A 17,212-nucleotide genomic window follows, 5' to 3' on the forward strand; every position below is an offset into this window, starting at 1 on the left:
TTGCTAAGGACACAAAGTTATTCAAAGTAGTTAAATTGTGGGAGGAGGCTGTGCATCTAAATGGCAGATGATGTTTTATGTGAATAAGTGCAAAGTGATGCATGTGGAAAAGAGGAACCCGAATTATAGCTACGCAATGCAAGGTTCCACATTAGGAGTCGCCAACCGGGAAAGGGATCTAGGTGTCATCGATGATACAGAGAACCCCATTGCTCAGTGTGTGGCGGTGGCTATGAAAGCAAATAGAATGTTAGGTATTATTAAGAAAGGAATGGAAAAGAAAAATGAGAACGTTATAATGCCTTTGTATCGCTCCACTGTGCGACCGCACTTCTATTATTGTGTTCAATTCTGGTCACTGCATCTCAAAAAAGATACAGTGGAATTAGAAAAGGTGTAGAGAAGGGTGACGAAAATGATAAAGGGGATGGGACGACTTCCCTATGAGGAAAGGCTAAAGTGGCTAGGGCTCTTCAGCTTGGAGAAAAAATGGCTGAGGGGAGATATGATAGAGGTCTATAAAATAATGAGTGGAGTGAAATTGGGTAGACATGAATCGCTTGTTTATGCTTCCCAAAAATACTAGGACTAGGGGGCACGCAATGAAGCTAGAAAGGGATAAATTTAAAATGAATGAGAGAAAATATTTCTTCTCTGAACGTGTAATTAATTAAACTTGGAATTCTTTTTCAGAGAATGTAGTAAAAGCGGTTAGCTTAGTGGGGCTTAAAAAATGTTTGGATGGCTTCCTAAAGGAAAAGTCCATAGACCATTATTAAAATGGACGTTGGAGAAATCCACTGCATAAAATGTATTGTACTGTTTTGGGGGATCTTACCAGGTACTTGGGACCTGAATTGGTCGCTGTTGGAAACGGGATACTGAGCTTGATGGACCTTCGATCTGTCCGAGTGTGGCAATACTTATGTACTTATATAAAGCAAATAGAATGTTAGGTGGTATTAGAAAAGGAATGGAAAATAACACATTCTCATTGTTAACTCCTTTGTATTGCTCCATGGTGCGACTGCACTTCAAATACTGTGTGCAATTCTGGTCTCTGCATCTCTAAAAAGATATAGTGGAATCAGAAAAGTCTCAGAGAAGGGTGACAAAAATGATAAACAGGATGGGACAACTTCCCTTTGAGGAAAGGCTAAAGTGGCTAGGGGTCTTCAGCTTGGTGAAGAGATGGCTGAGGGGAGATATGATAGAGGTCTATAAAATAATGAGTGGAATGGAATGGATGGACATGAATCTCTTGTTTAGTCTTTCCAAAAATATTAGGATTACGGGGCACACAATGAAGGTGTTAAGTATTAAATTTAAAACAAATGAGAAAATATTTCTTCACTCAACATGTAATTAAACTCTGGAATTTGCTGCATTGGAATGTGATAAAAGCAGTTACCCTAGCAAGGTTTAAAAAAGGTTTTGTATAACTTCTGAAAAGAAAAGTCCTTAATCTATTATTAAGATGGTCTTGCGGAAAATCCACTGCTTATTTTTAGGATAAGCTGCTTAAAATCTATTTTAGTGTTCTGGGATCTGGCCAGGTACTTGTGACCTGGATTGGCCACTGTTAGAAACAGAATATTGGACTTGATGGACCTTCGGTCTGTCCCAGTATGGCAACACTTATGCTCTTCTGGTATATACTGCTTTCTAGATGTTTGTCCCTTTTTCTCATTTGTGTAGAGATGTTTGCTTCACTTACTTGAGGGCTTATACTTAACCTGGGGGCTTTGATCATGCAGTACCAACAATCCTAGTTTAAAGCCCTCTTCAGTAGGTTGTCCGGTCTGCTGCTGAAGACACTTCTTCCCTTTGATAGATTGACACCATCTCTGCCCAGCAGCCCTTGGAAAATCATCCCTTGGTCCAGGAAGCCAAAACTCTCTCTGACACCATCCGTGCAACCATATATTCATCTGCAGGGTGCAAGCTTCTCTGCCTTGGCTTTTACCCTCAACAGGAAGGATTGATGAGAAACCTCCTACACACTTGTCTACTTAACTTCTTTCCCACAGATGTGAAGTCACCTTTGATATTTTTGGAACAGTATAAAGAATAAGCAAGTTCTGCATGAGAATCAAATGCACGAGTAGCAAAAGAATATGACTAGGTAGTAGCCAGAACCAGAAAAAAATGTTTGTGCCTTAATGTTCTGAGGCTTTTCCTCCATTTAAAATTGCTTTTGATTAAATTTTGTTTTGTAGAAGATTTCACTTTGCCTTCTTTTTGTGGTTACTGCATAGGGATAGACGTAACTAGTAGTGAAAAAGAAGTGGTAATACCTTTGTAAAGGAAATTGTTGGTCTCATCTTATACATTGTGTCCACTTCTGGAGCTGTCACTCTGGAAGGAAATAGAGAGGTACATAGGTATTGCCATACTGGGACAGACTGAAGGTCCATCAAGCCTAGCATCCTGTTTCTAACAGTGGCCAATCCAGGTCACAAGTACCAAGCAAGATCCCAAAACAGTACAATACATTTTCTTCGAGGACAAGCAGGCTGCTTGTTCTCACTGATAGGTGATGTCCATGGCAGCCCCTCCAATCGGAAACTTCACTAGCAAAGGCCTTTGCTAGTCCTCGCGCGCCCATGCGCACCGCGCATGAGCGGCCGTCTTCCCGCCCGAACCGGCTCGTGTTCGTCAGTCTTCTTTTGTCCGCGCTCGGGACGGTCGTGTTTTACCGCCGTTTCGCGCCCCTCAAGTTGACCCTCGCGCGTCTTCTCGATTTCGAAAAAAAAAAAAAAGAAAGATGGTCTTTGTCCTTTCCCGTGTGTCTAGTTTGTTTCCCCGACGTAAGTTTCCTTTTGCTCTCGGGGTAGGCCTTTTTTGTGGCCTCGGTACGGGTTTTTCTCTCTCCCTTATTTTTGGTGCCCTTCGTCACCATCGCGAATTTTGATTTCGCCGGCGTGATTTTTCCGCCCATGTCATCGAAGTCTTCCAGCGGCTTCAAGAAGTGCACCCAGTGCGCCCGGGTAATCTCGCTCACTGATAGGCACGCGTCGTGTCTTCAGTGTCTGGGGGCTGGGCACCGCCCGCAGGCCTGTAGTCTTTGTGCTCTTTTACAGAAGAGGACTCAGGTAGCGAGATCGGCCCAGTGGAATGTGTTGTTCTCGGGCTCTTCGTCGACAACAGCACCGGAGGCATCGAGTGCATCGACGTTGACAGCTTCAAGACCTTCGACCTCGGCATCGACGGTATCGAGGTATCGACCCTCTGCATCGTCGGTACCGAGACATCGGAAGGCTCCGTCGGCGTCGGTGGTACCGGGACCTCCGCTGTTGCTGATGTCGTCGGACGGTGGTGCTTCGTCTGGAGTGCAGGTGAGGGCTGTCCATTCCCCTGCTGGTGGCGGTGAGCCTTCGGGTGGGTCTCCTCCTACCCTGAGGGCTCCTGCGGTACAGCCCCCCCGAGACCGACCTTCTTCGGCCTCGGCCCCGAGGAAGAGACGGCTGGATTCTACGTTCTCCTCGTCGGTACCGGGAAGCTCCGGTGACATGCTTCGTTTGAAAAAAATCAAAGAAGCATCGACACCGGTCACCTTCCCGCGTCGGTACCGAGAGCTCTGGGTTGCCGAGGGAGTCGGCACCCAGTAGGCATCGGCACCGGGAGGACCGCTCACCCTCTGTTCAGGAGGTGTCGATGCGCTCCACCTTGGACAGCCCGGAACAGCCTCCACGCCCGGAACAGACTCTGACCTCGACGCCTGCATCGGCTTCCATGTCTTTCTCCACAGCCGCTCTGCACGAGAGTCTCCGGGCCGTTCTCCCGGAGATCCTGGGAGAGCTGTTGCGCCCTTCCCCTCCGGTACCGGGGGTGCTTGCGCCACCAGTACCGTCAAGTGAGGCGCCGGCTGGCCCCTTGCCCGGGGTCAGGTCTCCGACATCTGCGGCCGCCTCCAAGGAAGGCTCCCCGACGACGTCGGCGGAGGGAGCTTCGCTGGTGCTGGCGAGGGAGTCTACCTCTCGACGCTCCCACCGTGGCCGTGTTTCCACGGAGTCGAGTCGGGCACGGCTTCAGACACAGGTTCATGAACTTGTGTCTGACACCGATGGTGAGGCCTCGTGGGAGGAGGAGGAGGACATCAGATATTTCTCTGACGAGGAGTCTGATGGCCTTCCTTCTGATCCCACTCCCTCCCCTGAAAGGCAGCTTTCTCCTCCCGAGAGTCTGTCTTTTGCGGCCTTTGTCTGGGAGATGTCTACGGCCATCCCGTTCCCGGTGGTCGTGGAGGATGAGCCCAGAGCTGAAATGTTTGAGCTCTTGGACTATCCTTCTCCACCTAAGGAAGCGTCCACAGTACCCATGCATCATGTCCTAAAAAAGACATTGCTGACGAACTGGACCAAGCCTTTAACTAATCCCCACATTCCCAAGAAGATCGAGTCCCAGTACCGGATCCATGGGGACCCAGAGCTGATGCGCACTCAGTTGCCTCACGACTCTGGTGTGGTGGATCTGGCCCTAAAGAAGGCTAAGAGTTCTAGGGAGCATGCTTCGGCGCCCCAGGGCAAAGACTCTAGAACCTTAGACTCCTTTGGGAGGAAGGCCTACCATTCTTGTATGCTCGTGGCCAAGATTCAGTCCTACCAGCTCTACACGAGCATCCATATGCGGAACAATGTGCGGCAGTTGGCGGGCTTGGTGGACAAGCTCCCTCCTGAGCAAGCCAAGCCATTTCAGGAGGTGGTCAGGCAGCTGAAGGCGTAAGGGGTATATGATACCTTTGATGTTGCATCCAGGGCTGCTGCTCAAGGTGTGGTGATGCGCAGACTGTCATGGCTGCGTGCCTCCGACCTGGAGAATAGGATCCAGCAGCGGATTGCGGACTCCCCTTGCCGAGCGGACATTTTTGGAGAGAAAGTCGAGCAGGTGGTAGAGCAGCTCCACCAGCGGGATACCGCTTTCGACAAGTTCTCCCGCCGGCAGCCTTCAGCATCTACCTCCTCAGGTAGACGTTTTTATGGGGGAAGGAAGACTGTTCCCTACTCTTCTGGTAAGCGTAGGTACAATCCTTCTCAACAGCCTGCGGCCCAAGCTAAGCCCCAGCGCGCTTACTCTCGTCAGCAGCGTGCGCCTCAGCAAGGCCCCATGGCTCCCCAGCAAAAGCAGGGGGCGAGCTTTTGACTGGCTCCAGCAGAGCATAGCCGACATCAACGTGTCAGTGCCGGGCGATCTGCCGGTCGGGGGGAGGTTGAAAGCTTTTCACCAATGGTGGCCTCTTATTTTATTTTAATTATTCTTTATTAATTTCTTACAGTTTACAAAATAAACTTATAAGTTGCAACACAGCAGTAATTACAAAAGTAAGTAGTAATAGCCAGAATTATTAACAACAAAATCTTTGTATCAATTGTAAAGAAATTAAAAAATATACTAAAGGCAAGTACTCAGCTTCCTTAGACCACCATCAGTTTGGGAGGAGTACTCAAATAAGGAGTCTAATGACATATAGGTAAAAGGAAAAATGGCCTGATCCACAAATCCCCAGTATCTTTATATTTCCCTTAGAACCTTTACACCAACTATCTGGACAATTTCTTATTTTCTATGAACTTTTTAAGCTGATCTGGATCAAAGAAAATATATTTATTCCCCATGTACTTTATACAACATTTACAAGGGTATGCTAACAAGAGGGTAGCTCCTAAAGATCTAACTTTTTCTCTATAAGCTAGGAAAGTTCTTCTTCGGTCCTGCGTAGTTCTCATCACATCTGGAAAGATCCACACTTTTTGTCCACAAAATATTTTTTGTGAACTTTTGAAGTATAATTTCAAAAGAGCCTTCAAGTCTTGTTCAAAAACAAACGATATCAGTAAAGTCCTTCGAGTAGACACTTCTGAAATAGATTCCTCCAATAAAGCTGAAATGTCTTGAAGATTTAATTCAGGATTTTGATCATTAACTATTGGATTCACCTCAGACTGTTTAGATTCTGGAAGGTAATAAATTCTATTCATTGGCGGAATAGCAGACTGAGGGTATGCCAGAATTTCAAGAAGATATTTCTTAAGAAAATCCATTGGTGAAATTCCAATAGAAATAGGAAAATTTAAAATCCTAAGATTTAGTAGTCTATTATAGTTCTCTAGCTGTTCCAGCTTTGAAGCAAGTTTCATTTTATCCACTATTAACATATCTGTAACATTTTTAAGAGATGTCATATCAGTTTGTATCTGAATGTTTTGAGTTTTCGCTTCTTGTTTAACAGTCTCCAAAGCCAGCGATAAAGAATCTACTTTATTAATAAAGCAGTGTCTTGGGATGTTTTAGCAACTGCCTTAGTTAAATTTTGTATCGCTGCTTGGGGAGCAGCGAGCTCCATGATCGTCTCTTCTGCTGCTTGGGGCTGTGCACCACCGTCAGAGGCCCTTCGGTCACCGACTTCCGATTCCATTGAGACCTCCTGCATGGCCCGAAGATTAGCAGGACAAAGCGGTTGACTAAGTTCCGGCGGGGATAGCGATGTTTCAGCCCCTAATGGAGACGCCGCTCCTCCGGACGTTCCAACTGCGGGGTCCCTCTCGCCGGTTCCAACTGGGGTGCTCGATAAGAAGCGTCGCAGCGTTTGCTGAGTGGGGGTAGGTATAAGGGCTGACGATTGGAAACCCTTAACCACCCCCTTTCTCTTAGTATGAGGCATATTGTGGGGGAATTCAAAGAAAAATCAGAGAATTACAGCACACTCCTCCGACGCCCTCTCAAGCTCGGATCGCCATCTCAAAGGTGGCCTCTTATAACCTCCGACCGTTGGGTTCTTCAAATAGTCCGGCAAGGATACACCCTCAATTTGGCCTCAAAACCTCCAAATTGCCCACCGGGAGCTCAATCTTACAGCTTCCAGCACAAGCAGGTACTTGCAGAGGAACTCTCCGCCCTTCTCAGCGCCAATGCGGTCGAGCCCATGCCATCCGGGCAAGAAGGGCTGGGATTCTATTCCAGGTACTTCCTTGTGGAAAAGAAAACAGGGGGGATGCGTCCCATCCTAGACCTAAGGGCCCTGAACAAATATCTGGTCAAGGAAAAGTTCAGGATGCTTTCCCTGGGCATCCTTCTTCCCATGATTCAGGAAAACAATTGGCTATGCTCTCTGGACTTGGACGCCTACATGCATATCCCGATACTGCCAGCTCACAGGCAGTATCTGCAATTTCAGCTGGGCACACGTCACTTCCAGTACTGTGTGCTACCCTTTGGGCTCGCCTCTGCGCCCAGAGTGTTCACGAAGTGCCTGGCTGTAGTAGCAGCAGCGCTTCGCAGGTTGGGAGTGCACGTGTTCCCCTATCTCGATGATTGGCTGGTGAAGAACACATCCGAGGCAGGAGCTCTACAGTCCATGCAGATGACTATTCGCCTCCTGGAGCTACTGGGGTTTGTGATAAATTATCCAAAGTCCCACCTTCTCCCAGTGCAAAGACTCGAATTCATAGGAGCTCTGCTGGATTCTCGAACGGCTCGTGCCTATCTCCCAGAGACGAGAGTCAACACCTTGTTGTCCCTCGTCTCTCGGGTGCGAGCGTCCCAGCAGATCACAGCTCGGCAGATGTTGAGATTGCTGGGCCACATGGCCTCCACAGTTCATGTGACTCCCATGGCCCGCCTTCACATGCGATCTGCTCAATGGACCCTAGCTTCCCAGTAGTTTCAAGCTGCTGGGGATCTAGATGACGTGATCCACCTGTCCACGAGTTTTCTCAAATCCCTGTATCGGTGGACGATTTGGTCCAATTTGACTCTGGGACGCCCTTTCCAAATTCCTCAGCCACAAAAAGTGCTGACTACGGATGCGTCTCTCCTAGGGTGGGGAGCTCATGTCGATGGGCTTCACACCCATGGAAGCTGGTCCCTCCAGGAACGCGATCTGCAGATCAATCTCCTGGAGTTACGAGCGGTCTGGAACGCTCTGAAGGCTTTCAGAGATCGGCTGTCCCATCAAATTATCCAAATTCAGACAGACAACCAGGTTGCCATGTATTACATCAACAAGTAGGGGGGCACCGGATCTCGCCCCCTGTGTCAGGAAGCCGTCAGTATGTGGCTCTGGGCTCGCCGTAACGGCATGGTGCTCCAAGCCACATATCTGGCAGACGTAAACAACAGTCTGACCGACAGGTTGAGCAGGATTATGCAACCTCACGAATGGTCGCTCAACTCCAGAGTAGTGCGCCAAATCTTCCAGGTGTGGGGCACCCCCTTGGTAGATCTCTTTGCATCCCGAGTCAACCACAAGGTCCCTCAGTTCTGTTCCAGACTTCAGGCCCACGGCAGACTGGCATCGGATGCCTTCCTACTGGATTGGGGGGAAGGTCTGCTGTATGCTTATCCTCCCATACCTCTGGTGGGGAAGACTTTGTTGAAACTCAAGCAAGACCTAGGCACCATGATTCTGATTGCTCCCTTTTGGCCACGTCAGATCTGGTTCCCTCTTCTTCTGGAGTTGTCCTCCGAAGAACCGTGGAGATTGGAGTGTTTTCCGACCCTCATCATACAGGACGAAGGGGTGCTTCTGTATCCCAACCTCCGGTCTCTGGCTCTCATGGCTTGGATGTTGAGAGCGTAGACTTTGCCTCTTTGGGTCTGTCAGAGGGTGTCTCCTGTATCTTGCTTGCTTCCAGGAAAGATTCCACTAAGAGGAGTTACTTCTTTTTATGGAGGAGGTTTGCCGTCTGGTGTGACAGCAAGGCCTTAGATCCTCGCTCTTGTCCTACACAGACCCTGCTTGACTACCTTCTGCACTTGTCTGAGTCTGGTCTCAAGACCAACTCGGTAAGGGTTCACCTTAGCGCAATCAGTGCATACCATTACCGTGTGGAAGGTAAGCCGATCTCAGGACAGCCTTTAGTTGTTCGCTTCATGAGAGGTTTGCTTTTGTCAAAGCCCCCCGTCAAACCTCCTACAGTGTCATGGGATCTCAGTGTCGTTCTCACCCAGCTGATGAAACCTCCTTTTGAGCCACTGAACTCCTGCCATCTGAAGTACTTGACCTGGAAGGTCATTTTCTTGGTGGCAGTTACTTCAGCTCGTAGAGTCAGTGAGCTTCAGGCCCTGGTAGCCCAGGCCCCTTACACCAAATTTCATCATAACAGAGTAGTCCTCCGCACTCACCCTAAGTTCTTGCTGAAGGTAGTGTCGGAGTTCCATCTGAACCAGTCAATTGTCTTGCCAACATTTTTTCCCCGTCCTCATTCCTGCCCTGCTGAACGTCAGCTTGCACACATTGGACTGCAAAAGAGCATTGGCCTTCTATCTGGAGCGGACACAGCCCAACAGACAGTCCGCCCAATTGTTTGTTTCTTTTGATCCCAACAGGAGGGGAGTGGCTATGGGGAAACGCACCATATCCAGTTGGCTAGCAGATTGCATTTCCTTCACTTACGCCCAGGCTGAGCTGGCACTTGAGGGTCATGTCATGGCTCACAATGTCAGAGCCATGGCTGCGTCAGTAGCCCACTTGAAGTCAGCCACTATTGAAGAGATCTGCAAAACTGCGACGTGGTCATCTGTCCACACATTCACATCTCATTACTGCCTGCAGCAGGATACCCGACGCGACAGTCGGTTCGGGCAGTCAGTGCTTCAGAATCTGTTCGGGGTTTAGAATCCAACTCCACCCCCCTAGGCCCATGTTTTATTCTGTTCCAGGCTACACTCTCAGTTAGTTGGATAAGTTTTTAGGCCAATCTCAGTTATGTCCTCGCTGTTGCGAGGCCCAATTGACCATGTTTGTTGTTTTGAGTGAGCCTGGGGGCTAGGGATACCCCATCAGTGAGAATAAGCAGCCTGCTTGTCCTCGGAGAAAGCGAATGCTACATACCTGTAGAAGGTATTCTCCGAGGACAGCAGGCTGATTGTTCTCACAAACCCACCCGCCTCCCCTTTGGAGTTGTGTCTTCCCTTGTCTTTGTCTTGCTACATACGGGACTGACGAACACGAGCCGGTTCGGGCGGGAAGACGGACGCGCATGCGCGGTGCGCATGGGCGCGAGGACTAGCAAAGGCCTTTGCTAGTGAAGTTTCCGATTGGAGGGGCTGCCGTGGACGTCACCCATCAGTGAGAACAATCAGCCTGCTGTCCTCGGAGAATACCTTCTACAGGTATGTAGCATTCGCTTTATGCTGCTTCTCCTAGAAGTAAACAGTGGATTTTCACCAAGTCATTTTTATAATGGCTTATGGACTTTTCTTTTGGAAAGCTATCCAAACTTTTTAAAAACCCTGCTAAACTAACTGCTTTTATTACATTATCTCACAACCAATTCCAGAGTTTAATTACACATTGAGTGAGGAAATATTTTCTGTGATTCATTTTAAATGTTCTATTTTGTAGCTTCATTGCATGCCCTCTAGTCCTAGTTGTTTTGGAAAGAGTAAACAAGCGATTGATTTCTACCCATTCCATTCCACTCATTATTTTATAGACCTCTATCATATCTCCCCTCAGCTGTCTTCTTCTCCAAGCTTTAGCCTTTCTTCATAGGGAAGTCATTCCATCCCCTTTATCATTTTCATCGCCTTTCTCTGTACCTTTTCTAATTCCACTATATCTTTTTTGAGATGCGGTGACCAGAATTGCACACAATATGTGAGGTGCGGTTGCACCAAGGAGTGATACAAAGGCATTATAACTTCCTCATTTTTCTTTTCCATTCTTTTCCTAATAATACCCAACATTCTGTTTGCTTTCTTAGCCGCCGCACATTGAACAGAGGGTTTCAACATATCATCAACGATGACACCTAGATCCCTTTCCTGGTCGGTGACTCCTAATGTGGAACCTTGCATTATGTAGCTATAGTTCGGTTTTCTCTTTGCCACATGGTCCAGAGAAAGGATATCAAAGTGGTGCAGTGTCTGTTGGATTATTTGTAGTAAATAATTAGCAGATCTTAGTACACACAGCTTCAGCTTTAGAAATGTTAATTTCTTTCTTCATCTCTCTCTCATTCACCCCTGAATAATTCACTGCTGAGTCACTTTAAAGTTGAAGTAACAAAACATCTGTTTACTCACAGTTTGTAGTTAGATTATAATCAGACAGGCTTATATATACATATTACTATACATTTGTATTATCAGCTCCTTCCATGTGCTTAGATGGTAATGGATGCTCACACCATAGTAGATCCTCTCAGGTTAGGAGAGATCATGAGCTCCATGTGCTCCATGTGCTGCATGTAACCCCCACAGGAAGTTGCATAGCTGTGTGACCTCTCTAAGTAATTCACATCAGAGGTCACAGAGTAATCACAGAGAAATAATAGGTGACAGGCAATGCATGTAAAAATACAATTACATTCCAACAAACCCCTTCTCATGCATAACTGTCATGCAATTATTTATTCATACAAAGTCCAAGCTTTATACGCAGATTCACAAAACGTTCTCTGGGTAACGGTTTGGTCATGATGTCAGCTGTCATCTCACTGGTGTGACAATAGTGTAGACTGATGACCCCTTCTTTTGCCAACTCTCGCACGTTGTGGTATTTCGTTGCGATGTGCTTGGTGCGTGACTGAACCTTGTCATTCTGTGACAGTCGGATGCAGCTCTGATTATCTTCCATTATCTGGATTGGTCTCTTTTCAGCTATTCCAAAATCCAGCATAAGTTTTTCAATCCACATCAGTTCTCTGCACGCTTCCGATACGGCCACGTATTCAGCTTCTGTAGAAGACAAACTCACAATACTTTGTTTATGACTGGCCCATGAAATTTGTACATTTCCATACATAAACACATATCCACTTGTGGATTTATAATTAGAATGATCCCCTGCCCAATCTGAATCACAGTAACATATTAGTTTTGGATTACTATTGGCTGAAATCTTTAATTTACAATCAATGGTACCCTTTAAATACCTTACCATCCTTTTAACTGCAGTCCAATCTGATTTGGTAGGTGAGCTGACCCTTCTGCTCAAAATTCCTACTGCATTTGCTATATCAGCCCTGTATGTGGTAGCTAGATATAAAAGCTTACCTATGGCTGATCTATATTGGATGTTATCTGGTAAAGGTTCTCTTACTGTTTCATCCTTCAGAAAATCAGTGATCATGGGAGTGCTTACAACTTGGGCATCTTGCATACCTAAACTTTCAATAAGCTCATTTATTTTCTGCTTCTGGCTTAGAAGATAAGAACCATCATTTTGTTTCTCAATTTCTATACCAAGATAGTATGACACATTACCAAGTTCTTTTATCTCAACATTGAGGTTTAAATATTTTACAATGTCCTTGTACTCTTGCTCACTTTTGCTTGCAATGAGCAGATCATCAACAAAAGCTAAAATGTATGCATATTGTCCATTTGTGCACCTAGTGTACAAACATTTATCTGCTTCACCTTGCTTAAATCCTAAATTTGTCAATATTTCATGCAATTTTTCATTCCAACATTTTGCACTTTGCTTTAATCCATAAAGACCTTTGTTTAATTTACACACTAGCTGTCTTTGTTTTGTATTTATGAAACCTGTTGGTTGTTCCATGTACAAGTCTTCAGTTATATCTCCGTGAAGAAACGCTGTTTTCACATCAATGTGGTTGACTTGCATGCCTTTTGAGACTGCAATGCTCAGAAGTGTTCTGATTGTCGTGTGTTTCACTACAGTGCAAACACTTCATCAAAATCTTCTCCATATTTTTGAAGATATCCCTTTGCCACTAATCTGGCTTTATACCTTTCCACTTTTCCTTGTGCATTCCTTTTTAACTTGAATACCCATTTGCATCCTATAGCTTTCTTGCCAGGAGGTAATTTTGTAAGAATCCAAGTATTATTTTTATCCAATGCATCAATTTCTTCCTGTGCAGCTTTATGCCATTCAGCAGCTTCTTCTGCTGGCATTTTCTCAATCTCATCCCATGTTAAGGGCTCTTGAGCTTCTGCTGACTTTGTTAGGTAAGACAGTCTTGGGGGTGGAACACCTTTGTTTTCCCTGGATGAGCGTCTGACAACAGGTTGGTCTGACCTTTCCGCATCCTCAAAATCTGAGAGTCCTTCTCCAATTGATTCCCCTTCTCCAACTGTACTGTCTTCTTCAATGATCCTTTCTGTGTCTGCTTCCTCTGCCTGTTCCTCGTTAGATACAGGTGAGTTGCTTTCAGACATCTGCCTTGGTATGGCATTTATATACACTGGCATGTCTATTATGGTTCTAGTTTCATATTCTGGATGATAAGGCTCATCTGGGATAATCCAGCCTTTATCAACCCTTTTGTTTTCATCAAAATATGTAACATGTCTTATGCCAACAATGCCAGTTTTCAGATTCAAAATTCTATATCCTTTGTGTCCTGGAGCATAGCCAACTAAAATGCCCCTTTCTGTTGTGGAATCCAGCTTATGCCTTCTTTGCTTTGGTATATGAGCATATGCTGTACTTCCAAATGTTCTTATGTGTGACAGGTTTGGCTTCCTACCATGCCATGTCTCATGTGGTGTGCGCTCAGCGCCTTTAGTTGGCATTCTGTTTTGTAGGTACACTGCTGTGAGAATGGCTTCCCCCCATAGTCTTTTAGGGAGATTGCTATCTGACAGCATACATCTGGTCATTTCCACAAGTGACCTAAATTTTCTCTCTGCAACAGAATTTTGCTCTGGTGTATAAGCTACTGTTGTGATATGTTGAATGCCTTCTTGTTCTAGAAATGTGCGCATGCTTTGTGAAGTGAACTCACCACCATTGTCGGTCTGAAGAACCTTTGGTTTTCTTTCAAATTTATTGCTCACCATGGCTACGTATTTCTTCAGCATGTCTGTGACTTGACTTTTTTCTTTCAGCAAATAGGCCACACAATATCTAGAGAAATCATCCAAGAATATTAGCACAAATCTGTTATTTCCCAATGATGGGATATTAAACGGTCCACATAAGTCACTGTGTATTAAGTCCAGTACTTTATTACTCCTATTTCCTGTGTATGCAGGAAATGAGGGTCTCACACCTTTTTGAGTAACACAGTCTATGCATTTCTCCATTTTACCAGCATTTGCACTTATCTGAATGCCTGTGGCTAGTTGCTTACTGTAAAGATCCTGGATCACCTTAGAATCACGATGTCCCAGGCGGCGATGCCAGATTTCCAGACTACATTTACCATCATTCTTCCTTACTTGCGCCATATGTGAGGCTTCACCTGAAATGTTCAGCTTATAAACATCATTATGCATAAAAGCTTCAGCATACACTTCATCATTTTTAGAGATTGTGCACTTACTGTTTTCAAAATGAATCACAAATCCCTTCTTATCTAATGTAGATACACTAAGCATATTGCAAACTGCTTGGGGAATATACAAGACATCACTTACAGGAATTTCTTTAACTTCATTAGACACTTTGCATTTTAAGAATCCAATACCTTTTGCTTGGATCTTAGCAGTCCCTGCGTTTGCAGTTTTAAGAATACCTTCCTCTGGACACATTTCCTGAAAGAAATCCTTAGAATTGGTTAAATGGCATGTGCTCCCCGAATCCAAAATCCAAGTACTTTCATTTGAATTATTATTTACCATAGTCAAAGATTTTTCTGCCATTAGAAAGCCCTTGTGTTTATCTTTGTCCTTCATACATTTCCTGGTTTGAAAATTCTTTAGTTCCATTGGCTTAGGTGAGCTAGAGGGAGTGTTTTGTGTTTCCTTACACCATTTAGATACATGTCCCTCCTTTCCACATGAGTAGCAAATCAGCTTGCCCTTGGGTGGAGTTTTCCCATAGCTCCGCCTTCCTCTGTTCTTTGCCAAGAAATTTGTTTCATTTCTCTCTGACTGACTTTGAGAACACATCTCCTCAGAATCATTTATTATGCATTCCTGCCTTAGTTTTGATGTTGCCTGTTCAAAAGATTGCCCTTCAATGGCCTCATTTACAGACCTAAAAACATCAAACTTCTTTGATAGTGAGGTAAAAAGAAATGCTCTTTTCAATGCATCACACATGGGAATTCCAGAAAGTTCTAGCTTTTGAAATGAAGACATAAGATGCATAATGTGATCATTACATTTACTTTTATCCCTTAATTTGGTTTCATTCAATTCTGCTAGCCAAATTGGTTGCTGTTTTGCATATGTAGTTGCATACATAGTTCTCAGTTTATATAAAATGTCCTTTGGTGTATCTTTTCCCTCTACTAATATGGCTTGTTTCTCTGAGAGAGCTTCCAAAAGCATGCACTTCACATAATAGTTTGCATTGTCCCATTCAGCCATATTTTCAGCTGTTCTGTCTTGGTCTAAGCATATATTTAATCCTTTTGCTCGAAGGAGACATATGAATCTTAGTTCCCACTTCTGATAATTAAACTCAGTTAATCTAGGCACCTTGAGAGAATAGAAAAATGGTGAATTTCTTCCCTCAGCCATTTTCTTAGCCTTCTGTCTGCTGTGTGGGGGGAGAGAGAGACAGACTGAATCTTTCCTTTAAAACTTAAGAGAAAAATGTGGCCTTTTTTTCTGCCTGGTAATATTTCTCTTCTTTTTCAATTCCTGGCCCTGGGCCCATAACCCTTTTGTTGGATTATTTGTAGTAAATAATTAGCAGATCTTAGTACACACAGCTTCAGCTTTAGAAATGTTAATTTCTTTCTTCATCTCTCTCTCATTCACCCCTGAATAATTCACTGCTGAGTCACTTTAAAGTTGAAGTAACAAAACATCTGTTTACTCACAGTTTGTAGTTAGATTATAATCAGACAGGCTTATATATACATATTACTATACATTTGTATTATCAGCTCCTTCCATGTGCTTAGATGGTAATGGATGCTCACACCATAGTAGATCCTCTCAGGTTAGGAGAGATCATGAGCTCCATGTGCTCCATGTGCTGCATGTAACCCCCACAGGAAGTTGCATAGCTGTGTGACCTCTCTAAGTAATTCACATCAGAGGTCACAGAGTAATCACAGAGAAATAATAGGTGACAGGCAATGCATGTAAAAATACAATTACATTCCAACAGTGTCCACACCAAAAACCTTGCAATGTGATTTTTAAATATTTTATATTTCAAATAAATTATACGCACATGTGTTTGGTTAAGCAGAGGAAAAAGTAATTGGTAAAGAGGAAAAAGGAAATATTAATACTGTGAAACCCCGATATAATGCTTTGATTGGGATCCATAGAATATTATTGTGTATAGCATGGTCAATAGAACATAAACATAATTGAACAATCTATTGCAAAAGGAGCGGAATGTAAAATAAAAAAGGGGGGGGGGGGGGAGCCAAGACTTGATTGCGTTATATACAGATTTGTGTCATTGCAGTGCTCATTATATCGGAGCTCCACTGTACACGGAGTGAATCCACACAAGGAGAGGGGGCAGGGCAAGAGACTTACTCACACTGAGGAAGATACAATCTAGAAGAAAAGGAAAAAAGAAAATCAGAGGAGGAATAATAGTGCAAAACTAAATGTAGTGATCATACAAACCCACAACTGACCCATTAGGATGTGGACCTTCAGGCCTTAATACTTTCTTAGAATAGAAAAACAGCCTTAAGTGAGACACCTGAGACTAAATTCTTTAAATGATGCCCAAATAAATAGATGTGTGCCCAGCTATGGGTGCAGATATTTACAGCTGTGTCCAGTAAAGGGCGCCATCTGTTTTGTACCCTTTATTAAATACAGTCATTTATATGCGCTGAGCTTGAGCATAAGTACATAAGTATTGCCATACTGGGAAAGACCAAAGGTCCATCAAGCTCAGCATCCTGTTTCCAACAGTGGCCAATCCAGGTCACATATACCTGGCAACATCCCAAAAAAGTAAAAAAACATTTTATACTGCTTTTCCCAGAAATAATGGATTTTCCCCAAATCCATTTAATAATGGTGTATGGACTTTTCCTTTAGGAAGCTGTCCAAACCAAACTCCTCTAAGCTAACCGCCTTTACCACATTTTCTGCCAACGAATTCCAGAGTTTAATTACACGTTGAGTGAAGAAACATTTTCTCTGATCTGTTTTAAATTTACTACATTGTAGCTTCATCGCATGCCCCCCTAATTCTAGTATTTTTGGAAAGCGTAAACAGACGCTTCACATCTACTCGTTCAACTCCACTCATTATTTTGTAGACCTCTATCATATCTCCTCTGAGCTGCCCTTTCTCCAAGCTGAAGAGCCCTAGCTGCTTTAACCTTTCCTCATAGGGAAGTCATCCCACCCCCTTTATCAT

General features: G+C 44.6%; 1 protein-coding gene and 1 long non-coding RNA gene across 2 annotated transcripts in view; both read left to right on the forward strand.

The window, feature by feature from the left end:
• Positions 1-17,212, forward strand: part of ARHGAP39 (Rho GTPase activating protein 39) — a 503,675-nt gene that overhangs the window by 153,201 nt on the left and 333,262 nt on the right. The window lies entirely within an intron of this gene.
• On the forward strand, positions 1,455-16,697 carry LOC115480990. Its single transcript, XR_003943873.1, has 3 exons — positions 1,455-1,616; positions 2,126-2,128; positions 16,687-16,697. It is a non-coding gene; the product is annotated as an uncharacterized LOC115480990 (long non-coding RNA).

This window comes from Microcaecilia unicolor, chromosome 1, assembly GCF_901765095.1.
Source record: "Microcaecilia unicolor chromosome 1, aMicUni1.1, whole genome shotgun sequence".
NCBI classification, from domain to species: domain Eukaryota; kingdom Metazoa; phylum Chordata; class Amphibia; order Gymnophiona; family Siphonopidae; genus Microcaecilia; species Microcaecilia unicolor.